The 16,631-nt window shown below is 41.5% G+C and overlaps 1 long non-coding RNA gene across 1 annotated transcript; it reads left to right on the top strand.

Annotated features, from left to right (window-relative positions):
- The first annotated feature begins 10,040 nt into the window (after positions 1-10,040).
- LOC138002838 (uncharacterized) lies at positions 10,041-16,231 on the top strand. The gene is made up of 3 exons (XR_011123342.1): positions 10,041-10,410; positions 11,624-11,761; positions 14,046-16,231. It is a non-coding gene; the product is annotated as an uncharacterized lncRNA (long non-coding RNA).
- Positions 16,232-16,631: the final 400 nt, after the last annotated feature.

The raw sequence follows: 16,631 nt of genomic DNA, 5'->3' as shown, positions 1-16,631 counted from the left end.
GTTTGGGTTGTAGCATCCCTAACCTCCACCAATAAGGCCGCCTTTTCCATCGCCAACATGTCTGCCGCAAGGTCATGTGAAAACGCCCTATAGAGGTTTTTCACGGCAGCCATGTTACATGGCAGGAAAAATGAAAATGTTTTGCATTAGAAAGAACATTTGTTCCCATAGGGAAAAGAATCCATTGTTCCTGCCATGCAACATAGCTGCCTTGCAAATCCTCTATTGTGTATGCACGTTTTTGTTGAAAATATTTCTTAGTTCTTACCATTAATAATTTTTTTAGTATCATGGTTAATATCATTATTGTATTTAATCCTTGATATGATAATTAAATGAAGTGACTCAAAATATCCAAAGAATTATTTGTGAATCTTATAATGAAGAGACAGTAAACATAAAACCTTTGAGCGGATACCCTACTGGACACGACTAAATCGCCCTTTTAAGTAGTCCTTCAGCGGATGACAAATTACCGTATCCACCATCACGAATGAGCTTAAACAGGCAAGGAAGACGTCACCACAAATTGTTATATTTACCAATTAAAACAACAGTGTATCAGGGACTGCAAGTGCGATTCTTAATTTTGAAAAAAATTCTGTTGTTCTCAGCCGCTTTCTAACTACTATACACGATATATGAAATTTGGGGTTGTGTGGAAGACGTGAGGACTCGACGACAATTTTTCATTTTCCTATCCAAATCTTTACAGCACTCAAACCAATTTCAATTTGCTGAATATTTGGTACACATTTTGCGAGTTTAATGACTTGTAATACTCGCAAAGAGATTACAGGAACGCGAGGTCACATTTTCAAGTGACAGTAACGTTCATGGTACGTTGTACGTCTTCGTTGATCCGTGAACAGTACGGTAGATCAACGGTATAAAACGAAGCACAAGAGTGCGTCACAAATTCAACTCACTTGTTTACGCACATCTGAATACTTGAAGATAATCTTTTTCCCAATGCACGAGCGGGCGGAATTCTACGAATCCTACAATTTGATTGGCTCTGCGAGCGGAAGGAATCTTCCCCGCCAACCCGGTGGGAATCGTAGCCCTGGTTGCGCGAGCTTGTGTGATGCCGCCGCAAGGTTACATGGCTACATTAAAATCTTTTGGACCACGAATACATTTTTTTGAATCCTTTTAAATGTTTTCACAAGTAAACAGTGTTGCTTTACCATTTCATAAATATTGGGAATAGAATCAACCGATCATTGCGGCATTGCCTGATATTTCTCTTTTGACAATCAGCATCGCAAGCCAGCCTTAAGCTGTGGTTCCCAGGCAGCACACCGTTTCAGTAAAAAATAATAAACAGGTTATTCACCGCATTTGATCGGTCCATATAGGGTCTCCAGTGCGACCTCGGCCTGCTGCCTTGTCACGCAACGTTCTTTGTTACATCACATCGTCACAATGACGATCTTGATGGCTGCTTTAAGGAGACGAATGGGCGGCATATCTGAAATGACGAACTCACAAAGAAGTAGCCATCACCAGATACCATCATCTTCCGGATATTAAAATTTTTGCAACCCCCGGAAAAAAAGTTATTGTTAATAAATGTCTGGGTTGCACATCAATGACGGTTAGTGACGTAACGAGAAATATCGCTATTTGATGTGTTTCTTGACGTTGAAAGGCCCAAAACAACAACGGCCAGCAGGTGTAAGGTACAGGTCATAGGTCACTGTTATTATATTTCTATGCAGAAACCACCCAAAACCTACACCAAAACCAACGTTCATGCTAAACACCGTTTTTAGGACTAGGTTAGGCAGTAATAAAGCGTTTGGGTGGTTTCCGTATTGGTAGAGCAATGACCTATATGACCTGTACTTTCGACCTGCCTTGATTACAAAACAAACTATATGAGTAAAATCTCGATAGACAAATAACTAATTACTTTCGTAAACACTTTAAACTATAATTTGAATTATATTTAACATAAAACAAACATATATAAGACGAATAGTTTAAGTGCATACCAAAAGCAACTAGTTTAAATTAAAAAAACTTAGTTAATTAATTGATTAATTATTTAATATTAATAGACTCTTATAAAGGCTTTTAAAGTCGCGATAGCCTAAGGTCTATCATTCGAAAGTGTAGGACCTGATAACACAATATTAAATTTGCCGACACGGAAAAAAATTACGCAAGGTATAATATCTTGCAAGGAATTCCTTATCCAAGTTCGGCTTAAATACTCTTAAGGATGATTGATAACGCCTTAGTACGGTTAGGGATAATGGTTGACCCTTAAGTACGGCTAAGGATGATCAGGGATGCTTAGGTATGCGTAGGGATGACCAAGAATGCTTAAGTACGGCTAGGGGCGATTGAGGATCCTTAAGAACGCCGGCTAGGGATGATTAAGAATGCTTCAGTACGTTTGGGAATGCTTAAGTACGGCTGGGGATGATTAAGGATGCTTAAGTACGGCTAGGGATGATAAAGGATGCTTAAGTACGGTTAGGGATGAAGAAGGATGCTTAAGTACGCTTACGGATGCGTAAGTACGGCTAGGGATGATAAAGGATGCTTAAGTACGGTTAGGGATGAAGAAGGATGCTGAAGTACGCTTACGGATGCTTAAGTACGGCTAGGGATGCCTAGGTACGGCTAGGGATGATTAAGGATGCTCAAGTACGGCTAGGGATCAAGAAGGATGCTTAAGTAAGCTTAGGGATGCTTAAGTACGGCTAGGGATGATTAAGGATGCTTAAGTACGGTTAGGGATGCTTAAGTACGGCAAGGGATAATTAAGGATGCTCAAGTACGGCTAGGGATGAAGAAGAATGCTTTAGTACGCTTAGGGATGCTTAAGTACGCCTAGGGATGACTAAGGATGCTTAAGCACAGTTAGGGATGCTTAGCTATGGCTAGGGATGATTAAGGATGCTCAAAAACGGCTAGGGATGAAGAAGGATGCTTAGGTACGCTTAGGTATGCTTAAGTACGGCTAGGGATGAGTAAGGATGTTTAAGTACGGTTAGGGATGCTTAAGTACGGCAAGGGATGATTAAGGATGCTCAAGTACGGCTAGGGATGAAGAAGGATGCTTAAGTACGCTTAGGGATGCTTAAGTACGGCTAGGGATGATTGAGGATGCTTAAGTACGGTTAGGGATGCCTAGGTACGGCTAGGGATGATTAAGGATGCTCAAGTACGGCTAGGGATGAGGAAGGATGCTTAAGTACGCTTAGGGATGCTTACCTACGACTAGGGATGATTAAGGATACTTAAGTACGGTTAGAGATCCTTAAGTATGGCTAGGGATGAAGAAGGATGCTTAAGTACGGTTAGGGATGAAGAAGGATGCTTAAGTATGCTTACGGATGCTTAAGTACGGCTAGGGATGATTAGGGATGCTTAATTACGGTTAGGGATGCCTAGGTACGGCTAGGGATGATTAAGGATGCTCAAGTACGGCTAGGGATGAGGAGGGATGCTTAAGAACGCTTAGGGATGCTTAAGTACGGCTGGGGATGATTAAGGATGCTTAAGTACGCTTAGGGATGAAGAAGGATGCTTAAGTACGCTTACGGATGCGTAAGTACGGCTAGGGATGATAAAGAATGCTTAAGTACGGTTAGGGATGAAGAAGGATGCTTAAGTACGCATAGGGATGCTTAAGTACGGCTAGGGATGATTAAGGATGCTCAAGTACGGCTAGGGATGAGGAAGGATGCTTAAGTACGCTTAGGGATGCTTACCTACGGCTAGGGATGATTAAGGATGCTTAAGTACGGTTAGGGATGCTCAAGTACGGCTAGGGAAGATAAAGGATGCTTAAGTACGGTTAGGGATGAAGAAGGATGCTTAAGTACGCATAGGGATGCTTAAGTACGGCTAGGGATGATTAAGGATGCTTAAGTACGGTTAGGGATGCCTAGGTACGGCTAGGGATGATTAAGGATGCTCAAGTACGGCTAGGGATGAAAAAGGATGCTTAAGTACGCTTAGGGATGCTTAAGTACGGTTAGGGATGATTAAGGATGCTTAAGTACGGCTAGGGATGAAGAAGAATGCTTAGGTACGCTTAGGTATGCTTAAGTACGGCAAGGGATGATAAAGGATGCTTAAGTACAGTTAGGGATGCTTAGGTACGGCTAGGGATGATCAAGGATGCTCAAGTACGGCTAGGGATGAAGAAGGATGCTTAAGTACGCTTACGGATGCGTAAGTACGGCTAGGGATGATAAAGGATGCTTAAGTACGGTTAGGGATGAAGAAGGATGCTTAAGTACGCATAGGGATGCTTAAGTACGGCTAGGGATGATTAAGGATGCTTAAGTACGGTTAGGGATGCCTAGGTACGGCTAGGGATGATTAAGGATGCTCAAGTACGGCTAGGGATGAAAAAGGATGCTTAAGTACGCTTAGGGATGCTTAAGTACGGCTAGGGATGATTAAGGATGCTTAAGTACGGCTAGGGATGAAGAAGAATGCTTAGGTACGCTTAGGTATGCTTAAGTACGGCAAGGGATGATAAAGGATGCTTAAGTACAGTTAGGGATGCTTAGGTACGGCTAGGGATGATCAAGGATGCTCAAGTACGGCTAGGGATGAAGAAGGATGCTTAAGTACGCTTACGGATGCGTAAGTACGGCTAGGGATGATAAAGGATGCTTAAGTACGGTTAGGGATGAAGAAGGATGCTTAAGTACGCATAGGGATGCTTAAGTACGGCTAGGGATGATTAAGGATGCTTAAGTACGGTTAGGGATGCCTAGGTACGGCTAGGGATGATTAAGGATGCTCAAGTACGGCTAGGGATGAGGAGGGATGCTTAAGAACGCTTAGGGATGCTTAAGTACGGCTGGGGATGATTAAGGATGCTTAAGTACGCTTAGGGATGAAGAAGGATGCTTAAGTACGCTTACGGATGCGTAAGTACGGCTAGGGATGATAAAGGATGCTTAAGTACGGTTAGGGATAAAGAAGGGTGCTGAAGTACGCTTAAGGATGCTTAAGTACGGTTAGGGATGAAGAAGGATGCTGAAGTACGCTTACGGATGCTTAAGTACGGCTAGGGATGATTAAGGATGCTTAAGTACGGTTAGGGATGCCTAGGTACGGCTAGGGATGATTAAGGATGCTCAAGTACGGCTAGGGATGAGGAGGGATGCTTAAGTACGCTTAGGGATGCTTAAGTACGGCTAGGGATGATTAAGGATGCTTAAGTACGGTTAGGGATGCTTAAGTATGGCTAGGGATGATAAAGGATGCTTAAGTACGGTTAGGGATGAAGAAGGACGCTTAAGTACGCTTACGGATGCGTAAGTACGGCTAGGGATGATAAAGGATGCTTAAGTACGGCTAGGGATGATAAAGGATGCCTAAGTACGGCTAGGGATGAAGAAGGATGCTTAAGTACGCTTACGGATGCGTAAGTACGGCTAGGGATGATAAAGGATGCTTAAGTACGGTTAGGGATGAAGAAGGATGCTTAAGTACGCATAGGGATGCTTAAGTACGGCTAGGGATGATTAAGGATGCTTAAGTACGGTTAGGGATGCCTAGGTACGGCTAGGGATGATTAAGGATGCTCAAGTACGGCCAGGGATGAAAAAGGATGCTTAAGTACGCTTAGGGATGCTTAAGTACGGCTAGGGATGATTAAGGATGCTTAAGTACGGCTAGGGATGAAGAAGAATGCTTAGGTACGCTTAGGTATGCTTAAGTACGGCAAGGGATGATAAAGGATGCTTAAGTACAGTTAGGGATGCTTAGGTACGGCTAGGGATGATCAAGGATGCTCAAGTACGGCTAGGGATGAAGAAGGATGCTTAAGTACGCTTACGGATGCGTAAGTACGGCTAGGGATGATAAAGGATGCTTAAGTACGGTTAGGGATGAAGAAGGATGCTTAAGTACGCATAGGGATGCTTAAGTACGGCTAGGGATGATTAAGGATGCTTAAGTACGGTTAGGGATGCCTAGGTACGGCTAGGGATGATTAAGGATGCTCAAGTACGGCTAGGGATGAGGAGGGATGCTTAAGAACGCTTAGGGATGCTTAAGTACGGCTGGGGATGATTAAGGATTCTTAAGTACGCTTAGGGATGAAGAAGGATGCTTAAGTACGCTTACGGATGCGTAAGTACGGCTAGGGATGATAAAGGATGCTTAAGTACGGTTAGGGATAAAGAAGGGTGCTGAAGTACGCTTAAGGATGCTTAAGTACGGTTAGGGATGAAGAAGGATGCTGAAGTACGCTTACGGATGCTTAAGTACGGCTAGGGATGATTAAGGATGCTTAAGTACGGTTAGGGATGCCTAGGTACGGCTAGGGATGATTAAGGATGCTCAAGTACGGCTAGGGATGAGGAGGGATGCTTAAGTACGCTTAGGGATGCTTAAGTACGGCTAGGGATGATTAAGGATGCTTAAGTACGGTTAGGGATGCTTAAGTATGGCTAGGGATGATAAAGGATGCTTAAGTACGGTTAGGGATGAAGAAGGACGCTTAAGTACGCTTACGGATGCGTAAGTACGGCTAGGGATGATAAAGGATGCTTAAGTACGGCTAGGGATGATAAAGGATGCCTAAGTACGGTTAGGGGTGAAGAAGGATGCTTAAGTACGCTTAGGGATGCTTAAGTACGGCTAGGGATGATTAAGGATGCTTAAGTACGGTTAGGGATGCCTTGGTACGGCTAGGGATGATTAAGGATGCTCAAGTACAGCTAGGGATGAGGAGGGATGCTTAAGTACGCTTAGGGATGCTTAAGTACGGCTAGGGATGATTAAGGATGCTTAAGTACGGTTAGGGATGCTTAAGTACGGCTAGGGATGATAAAGGATGCTTAAGTACGGTTAGGGATGAAGAAGGATGCTGAAGGACGCTTACGGATGCGTAAGTACGGCTAGGGATGATAAAGGATGCTTAAGTACGGTTAGGGATGAAGAAGGATGCTGAAGTACGCTTACGGATGCTTAAGTACGGCTAGGGATGATTAAGGATGCTTAAGTACGGTTAGGGATGCCTAGGTACGGCTAGGGATGATTAAGGATGCTCAAGTACGGCTAGGGATGATGAGGGATGCTTAAGTACTATTAGGGATGCTTAAGTACGGCTAGGGATGATTAAGGATGCTTAACTACGGTTAGGGATGCTTAAGTACGGCTAGGGATGATAAAGGATGCTTAAGTACGGTTAGGGATTAAGAAGGATGCTGAAGTACGCTTACGGATGCTTAAGTACGGCTAGGGATGATAAAGGATGCTTAAGTACGGTTAGGGACGCCTAGGTACGGCTAGGGATGATTAATGATGCTCAAGTACGACTAGGGATGAAGAGGGATGCTTAAGTACGCTTAAGGATGCTTAAGTACGGCTAGGGATGCTTAGGTACGGCTAGGGATGATTAAACATAGTTAAGTACGCCGCGTGGGACCACTATATGAGTGACTACACCGGACCACTATATGAGTGCCTACACCAAGTAGTTACCCAATTTAAGACAAACTGCACAAGTAACCATGGACTACGCATGTCCACTCTGCCGTCACGCAAGGTGAGGAGGTGCACTGCTCGGAAGGGGTTTGGGCTTTTTCAACAGTTACATAATAACCTCAGTCAGGAGTAATAGGCTCCTGCCTCAGTCTGCATTACACTGACCTGATGGTGATTTAATGTCATTCCCAGGCACCTCATGTCCAAGGGCACTTTGAGATATGGAAACAAATCTTTACCCTGGCACCCGACTTCAGGAGACTACGAACAAAATAACCAATATGCCAATGTGACGCTCTAACTAATTGAACTCAGAAGACACTGATGTTAGGAGCTGGTAATTTGCAGTTTTAAATGTTCCAGTGATGAAAGATCAACAAACAATATGATTTTTGAAATGAATCATATATTTAACTGCGGATATCATGAAATCAAGTGAGCTTTGATCCTCGTCTGGATCCTCGCAATTTTAGCAATTGCGTAGAGAAGGTGCAATGCTCTACCAACTAAGCTATGAAGCCTTATAGTTGGGAGCAGGTCAATTTGTTAGGATCATGAGTTCCCGTTAAAGGAATGAATGAAAGAAATGTAGAAATTTAAAGTCGGGCTATAATATACGAAAAAGAGAAATGACCCTCGCACTTTACTGGACAATTTTCTATCTCGTGAATTGGTTTTACCAGGGATGGCGCAGTGGTGAGAGCACTCGCCTCCCACCAATGTGGCCCGGGTTCGATTCCCAGACTCGGCGTCATATGTGGGTTGAGTTTGTTGGTTCTCTACTCTGCACCGAGAGGTTTTCTCCGGGTACTCCGGTTTCCCCTCTCCTCAAAAACCGACATTTGACTTGATTTACTTTCATTTTTCATTTCAATTTACAGTGTCCCCAATTAGCGCTCCAGCGCTAGAACGACTAGACACTTAAATAAAGTTCCTTTCCTTTCCTTTCCGTTTACGGTACAGCAAACCACCTTGAGTTTGTAGAATGCCATGGTTAATATGTGCCCATAATTTGGGTACACAATAACCATGTTGCATTACAAAATAATTAAGATAGTAGGCGCACTCTCATTGGTTAATAGCTGTGTTTAGACATCATACGAATTTTGATTGGTGATATGCCGTCAGACGCGCGTTTTGATTGGCTGGTAGGAAATATGAGCGTTTATCAAGAAAATCTGTTTTAATCAAGAATTTTCATTCATTTGTTTCCTTCATTTGTCGAATTATCTTTGAGAAAGATTTTATGAAAGCAATAGAGAACTTTTTTCCTTGTTTCCATAGCCTCATCTAAACATTCGGGGAACTTGGGAGAATTTTCAACAGTTATGAAAATCATAGACTGCGTCTCGGGTTTGCAAAAGTCTCTCGAATTCTCAAAACTCCCCCTCGTGTTTAGATGAGGCTATGGAAACACGGAAAATGTCCTCTAATGGTTAATTATTAACGTTTTAAAATTAAAATCACCGACGAGTAATTTGCACGAGGAATAAAGAGCTTCTTCCTATCATTGTGTGCCATGGTTAACATATGCCCATTCTTAATTTTGTAGAATGCCACGGTTGATATGCCCATAATTTGGGTACACGATAACCATGTTGCTCTATTAACCTTTTTTAGAGCTTCTTCCCATCTTGTTGATTTGTTTTCTATTAGCCCATTTCTCCGTGGCAGTTCCGTGAAGGAAATCGTCTCAGTTAAGTCTGTAAAATGCCATGGTTAACATATGCCCATAATGTGGGTATACGACGGCCTTGTTGCTCTATTAGCGTTTTGGATTAAAATCACCGTGTACTAATTTGGACAAGGAATTAAGACCGCTTAGCCACGTCCTTGCTACTGCTTTAATACAGTATAGGACCGAAAGCTTATCTCTGACAATGAAGCAATGGCAGAGGCATGGCCAGAGGCATAAATTGTGCCTCTGGCTAATGAATAAAAGTGAAAAAGACAGGTGAAGTTTCAGAAAAAATGTTTCAGACAAGAAACCAATCATGCAAAGCTTGAAACCCAGAAGAAGTTGCAGATTTTGGTTCATCCCAACAGATTCTATTGATGAATCCATTAACTGCAGAGATCTGTACCGTTGATGGATTTTGCTTTGAGTCCGTTGCTGATCTCAGACTAACAGACAGGTTAAGCTACATCTCAGACGCTTGTGGTATACCGTAAAGACACTTGTGCCTAGTCACAATTCTCCATCTTTTGACGTTGCGTCATTCAATAACAGCAATCGAAGCAAGCATCTCCGGAAAACTCAGTAGAGAGCCTGCCAATGTTTCGTGGATATTTTTAAACCAAATAGTATTTACTTATTTGCACTTGGAGTCACATTAGCAAAAAGAAACGAATTTCATATTTGACGAGTGGATGGTTTTTGGCAACGGCTGTCTCCGCCGCAAGGCACCAAGCACCCAGTCATTAATCACTCGTCAAATCACATCGGACTGGCGCCATACTGCATCTAGCCGACATTGCATTGATTCATGTTTCAGTTTATTGCCATTGTCATGGGGTATTTCCTGTTTTGGATCTTAGGTAGACAAATTGCCAGCATGAAACTGAGCAATGTCATCTAAAAACAGATTCTTAACAAGAACTTTGGTACATCGGTACGAGAGGAATGCGAACAAATAGGAGAAATTGAGAGAACTATTGTGTTGCACACAAGAATAACATTCTGCACGGTATAAGAGCTCCGTCAGCGTATTCGAAAAACATTTCAGAGAACACCTCTTTTGCATCTTGCTGCTTATCGTTCAAATAAGAGAAATATAGAACGCGGCAGTTATGATATAATGTCTTTTATAAGGTCAGCCCTGCTTATGACTTTGATGATCACATGTAATGGAATTTCCACTGGATTGCCCACAAAAGCCCCAAGCAAAGAAGTTCAATCAACCACAATGAAGACAACAGGTTCTGAACCCAAAGGTATGAAAATGAGAATCGTCTGACTAAAACCTCTACAGAGTAGTTCTGAGGCAGAACAAATGTAATCGCCTAAAATACGTCATCAAGTTAATGCTCTTGAATTATCTTGGTAATGCTATCGCTAATTTATCAACGTTCTTTATATCCTTCGTTTTGTCGACGTGGCCACGCAATGATACAGTACGCAATTGCAAATGTAATTACTAGTAACCTCAATGTTTAGAGATTGAAGAAAGTAGCTATTTGGGCTGGCATTCAATGTCAGTCACATGACTAGGCTGGCAAGGTCTTCGAAAAAGGCGAATGTTGACAAAACTGAGCTTTGTTTGCGATTTTCATGCAGCACCAGCGCGAGCAAAAAATCCCTCGTGTAGCCAGCCACACATGATATTCTAAAAGCTGCTCCCGTCAGCTCATGATTCAAAATGGGTCACCAGAAATAAACAAATACCGCTAATTTCGCTCATCTTTCTTCTAATTCCCATATATATGGAATATAAATAGACATACATCTCCAATTCACAAAAACTATGAAAAGTTAAACAAACGGTCACTTAAATCCGTTTGTGTTGGACTGTACCTCCATTCGCGCGCGGACTCGAATGAGCGGGTGACGCATGCGTAAATACTGATCTTGTAACCCCTTCATTTTTCCTGATGTTGCATATTCTTGTCTATGGATCAACCCAAGGCTCTGGGAAACTCTATGTAGGAGAACATGCGCCGTAAGGGCTCCTATAGCCAAAAATTGGCTATTTGAACCTTACGGCGCCTGCTCACTCTTCGTGCTAACGTGAATGCACCAATTAGAGACGCTTTTGATTGTTCTTCACGAAAACCAATGAGAAGACACCTTGTTTCAGGGTTCCCCAGAACTCTTCACTCCCTCAGTCAAGAGAAGAGCTCTGGGGTCCAGATTGGATCTTGCAACTTTACTCGTTTATATCACTGCTTCCGGGCGGTGATTTTTTCTCATTTTTTGCATGGTAGCTTAGATTAATTTTGAACGTTTGTCTTTCAAATTAAAAAAAAATCTGTAAGTTAAAACTTGTAATTTGATACTCTGTTCTTACCTTAACTAGCCACATGTCGTTGCAGTGCATTATGGCAGCGATTCAGACACAATAAGTTCTGATTGCTGCAAGATATGCTCCAGAGCTCCACAAACGGCTTTTTGTTTGAACAATGCCGCTTATCTCATTTCTCGTTGCAGGTGAACAAAGTCCATTTGGTGAACAGACGTGTGAAAATGAACTGGACCGGTGGGCCTGTACTTTCGAAATTATGTTTAGTAGGAAGGGATGTAACTCAATCATAATCTCAACTTTGTGTCGATTTTCCTGCAACGCATGTAAGAAAACTTCTATTCTATTTGTCAGCTAAAAGGGGTACCATTTGGTGAACAGCCCTGTGAAAATAAACTGGATCAGTGAGCATGTGGGAAGGGATGTATTTCAATCATAATCTCAATTTTATGTCGATCCTGCATCGCATGTAAGGAAACTTCTATTCTATTTGTTAGATAAAAGGGGTGCCTTTCAAAAAAATTGCCTAAATCATCGTTACGTCCTAGGTGATTACGTTTATTTTAGGCCGACTAGTGAAAGCATTTTAATCCTTTTAAGTCAAGTCAATGGAATCTTTGTTTATACAAGTGAAACTCCTCAGGATTAAATAAAGCATTATAAACTAGGGGTAATCGAAGCTTAGGCGAGTGCGTTCGATGTTTGTAGGACGGTACAGGTTTGGTACAGGTAGCAACTAAGGGGGGAGGGTGGATGGTTCGTGCGATAGGGAAATGTTATTACAGTGGAACCCCGATACAACGATCCTCGATATAACGATATCCCCGGTAAAAAGATAAACATGCTATGTCCCGGCAAAAGTTACAGTAAAATGTATGGGACAGAACCCCGATATAACGATCTTCAATATAACGATATTCTCGATATAACGCTGAGTTCTTAGCGTACCGAGCGTAAAATCTTCCCCGATATAACGATATTACAGCATCAGTACACAGATACAACATCAAATGTTTAAGTTTTGTTTTGTTTTGTTTCCCTTTTACGATTCATACCACAGACTTTGTTGTGTAACCTTGATAACGTCTAATGCTTTGCAAATTGTGAGTCATTTGATACTCATTACAAGTTTAATTAAACAATATGTACAGTAGTAAAAAAGCACATGTTAATTTTACCCCGATATAAAGATATTTTCGGTTATTTTAAGGCAATATCGTTATATCGGGCGTCTCGTTATAACGATACCTCGATATAACGATCTAATTCCACTGTACTGCATCTATGAACGTGACAACTTGTTAGACGTAATCATTAACTATTTATTTGGAATTCTACAAGTAGACAACTACTGAAAATTACTCTAAAATGAAACTATTACTTGCAAGTCTTTTCAGCTTGTGGTATTAAAGACCTAAGATTACTTTTCTGTGCTGAACGCTTGGACAAAATAAATTCAGTTTGTTGATTTCAATGCCGTAAATATCACAAGTCATGATGAAATGGCACGCCGACGAGCGTCATATCTCGGTAGATTTACTTTGTGGCACAACGGCCGCCAAGCTTCACAACTCGATTGATTTACTTTGAGGCACAACGGCCACCGAGCTACACAACTCGGTAGATTTACTTTGTGGCACAACGGCCGCCAAGCTACACAACTCGGTAGATTCACTTTGTGGCACAACGGCCGCCGAGCAAAACGAACCGGTTTGATGCAAGCGCGAGGAGTCGCACACATTTTCCAAGGACAGTGACGAACCATGCTTAATCCAAAGTAAAATTTTACCGACTTCAGTTGACAGACCTTCAGCAATCTTTCAGCTCTTTTCAACGATGAACGATGGAAGATTATCACACCTCACCAAACGCTAGAATAATGAACGCCGACGACGCACAAATCACCACGTGCGATAGTTCGTCAAAGTGAGGCAAAACGTAACCAAGCGCCTCAAAGCGAGGCAAAAGTGTGTCGACGAAAATGCAATCTCGAAAAAACTTCCCTTACAACACAAATTAGGTGTTGCGTTCTCGTACCTCGAACGCAAATATATACACCATCTACCAATCTACACTCTAAGTACATATATTACAATTCTAATCTATAACTCACAATTTATAATTTAAAGAGTAATAAAGTAAAAATTATTTAACTTGCTTTCCAGGAGTGCCGCGTGTATTAAAATACTGATTATAGCTAATAGAAGCCGCTGCAGCCTGAACGAAATGCACTCAGAGTACCTGCTTGCCGCAATTCGATAGGCAGGCTATTCCATAGCACCGCGCCAATATAACCAAACCTATTTTTCAGAAAATTAGTGTGCGGCTTTGGAACGACCAGTTTGCACTCGGAGTCTCCCAAGCAATAGGTAGTGTTAGAGAGAATTCGTGACATATACGTTACTTCCAGTCAGCGAGATCTACTTCCGTTTTGATTGTGTTGTGTTGATTGTGTAATTAAATAAATCAGTTGAGTATTGTCTAGGAAAATCTACTCCGTCAATTTGAATATTTTCCTGTTTGTCTGTTACTGAAACTGACAGATAAGCTGAAATCTGATCCCAACTTTTTCCATTTACTTATTTTAATTAACGATGTCGTTTTTTGCAGGCTGAGAGAGGAATCTTCACAAGCGGTCAGGGTACGAAAGATTTAAAGATGGAACTGAAGCAACAGCTCATGCGGACAATTATTTAAGTAGTGTTCCGCAGCATATATACTAAGTAAAAATACAAGTAAATTGTGATTGTAAAAACATCGATCTGAATGTAAACGAATCGACTCTCTTTTAAAGAACATGCGTTGAAATACCACATTTTCGAGCTCAGTTTGATAAAAATTTTCCGAGATCAGTGGCTTGGAAAATGCTTAGAATTAAAGCTTAATACCTCTTTTTGAAAAGCCGTATGCCTAAGTGATCAGTGATCTCATAGCCTGCGAGAGCATCCCGTTTTTCCAGCTCTAGTAAGTTTCACCCACTTAGAGTGAAACTTGTAGACCCGAAAAAACCTATGATCTTTATTGACCAAAAAATAGCACTTGGTGTTGAGCCGCCTTTTTCGGTCATTTTCTCCATTCTGCTTTGCGCCATTCGTCAGTTTCACAGACAAGCGATGTATAAGGTCCCACGAAATGCTTACGATTATACACTCACGGAAAAAAAGAAATGTGTGTTGTAGGAATATAGTGTAGAGTATAATCATAGTTAGTAGTACTAACTATGGTATAATCAACAAAGTATAATAATTTGTAAAGTAAACAGAACTAATTCTCTCCATACTATAAAGGAATTGCAAAGGAAGAGGCAAGTTAGCTAAGAATTGAAGTTTACGTTGGTTCACGTACGTTGTGGCCCCGTGGGGGGAAGGGGGTACTCCCTTATATGGGCTATATAGGTATGTGCGGCCTCAAAGGGTAGGGTTTTTCAGCCGTTTTGGTCATAAATAGGGTATCGATTTTGGCCAATTTTCCGCCATTATGGTGATAAATAGGGTATCGATTTTTGCACTCTAGTCTTGAATTCGTTTTTTATTTAGAAGCTACTTCTTTATCATGTAACCTACACCTAATAAAAGCAGATAAACACTGCCTTTAACATTGGTCTGAACTAGGGAAATAATTATAAGGCAGGTCTGCAACAGGGTATTGATTTAATGGTCAGGTCATAAATTGGGTATCAAATTTTTGGTCAGGTCATAAATAGGGTTAGGGAAAATCGCAAATTTCGGTCATGCCTGTCATGCCGGTCACGCCTGTCATAAATTGGGTATCAAATTTTTGGTTACCCACAAGGCGTTATCTCGTTCAACATTAACGATGTATTGAACAAAAATGAAAACAAATCAAATAACCCTGTTCAAGCTACAGTCCCCAAAAAAGATATCTTAATCGTTTTTCCCTACTTAGGTCTTCACAGTAACCAAGTCACGAAACGTCTGAAATCCTGCGTATACAATTTCTACTCTTTCGTCAATCTCAAGATCATATTCCAAAACACACGCCGCATCAACTCCTTTTTCCCATACAAAGATCGCTTGAACCGATCTCAGAGGTCCAAGGTCGTCTATAAAGCTGTCTGCTGGAACTGCGATGAATTCTACATTGGCAAAACAAAACGAAGACTCTACGACAGAAAAACAGATCATTTCAAGGCCCTAGCTAAAAGTGACCATTCATCAGCCATTGCTGATCATGTGAAAACCACTGGCCACGACATTAAATGGGATCACTTTGACATTTTAGCGTCCGGAAAAACTGACTTTCACTGCAAAATTAAAGAGACAGCTAAAGCCTTCCCTTAATGTCAATATTAGTAGTGAGAAGTTTTTGTTGTTTTAGCTATTACTTCTCATTATGTCTAGACACGTACTGCTGCAGATCATTTTTCTCAGTCTAGGTTCCAGACCCCTATTGTCTACGATATATATATATATATATATATACAGTTTTCAAAAATTGTAAAGGTCACTTTTGAAAATGTGTGTTGACTAGCATACGAAACGTCAAGTTTTATAAAAATGCGTTGGAATACAATTTTTATCACCGCTGTTTTTGTTATTTTCTTAATCATAAATAGGGTTAGGGCAAATCGCAGATTTCGGTCATAAATAGGGTAAGGGTTTTGGGAAGCGGGCCGCACACCCCTACCCAATTTTTCTTGGAGAACCCCCCCCCCCCTTCCCCCCTTCCTCTGGGGTTGTGGCAGACCAAGAGGAATGTGAATTCTAACCCTTGATCGAGTAGTTTTTTTTGTATTCGTCCGTATATTTCCTCTAAGCCAGTAGAGATCTCGTAACACCTCCCTGCTAATAAGCTACTTTAAGGGCTACTCTTTACCCCAGTTCAAGTTGATAAAAAAAGATGGCTAATAACCTAAATAAAAACAGAAGTTGCGTGCAGTCTTGTCTTCCTTCAATCAAGCGTGGTCATGTCATTAACCGGAAGTGACGTAGAAAAGAGAACTAAAAAATCCGTCCCCGATAAGATTTCTTGTGAGAGCATGTTAGTACTACATTACAAACTGATTTGTTCGACCCTTTCGCTTGAAAAATACCGGGAAAAAAACCACGTCCTCCAAGGAAACATCTTCCTTACGTAACCCTTTCCAGTATCCCCCACATTTGAATTATAATTATATAGACCGCTAAAGCCGCTGTCACGATCTCTGTCGACCGCTTTCTAATACAAAACAACCAT

The sequence above is a fragment of the Montipora foliosa genome, chromosome 5 (assembly GCF_036669935.1).
Source record: "Montipora foliosa isolate CH-2021 chromosome 5, ASM3666993v2, whole genome shotgun sequence".
In the NCBI taxonomy this organism is placed as follows: Eukaryota; Metazoa; Cnidaria; class Anthozoa; order Scleractinia; family Acroporidae; genus Montipora; species Montipora foliosa.
Note: the sequence above shows the minus strand (reverse complement) of the source record. Positions and strands in the feature narration are given on the sequence as shown.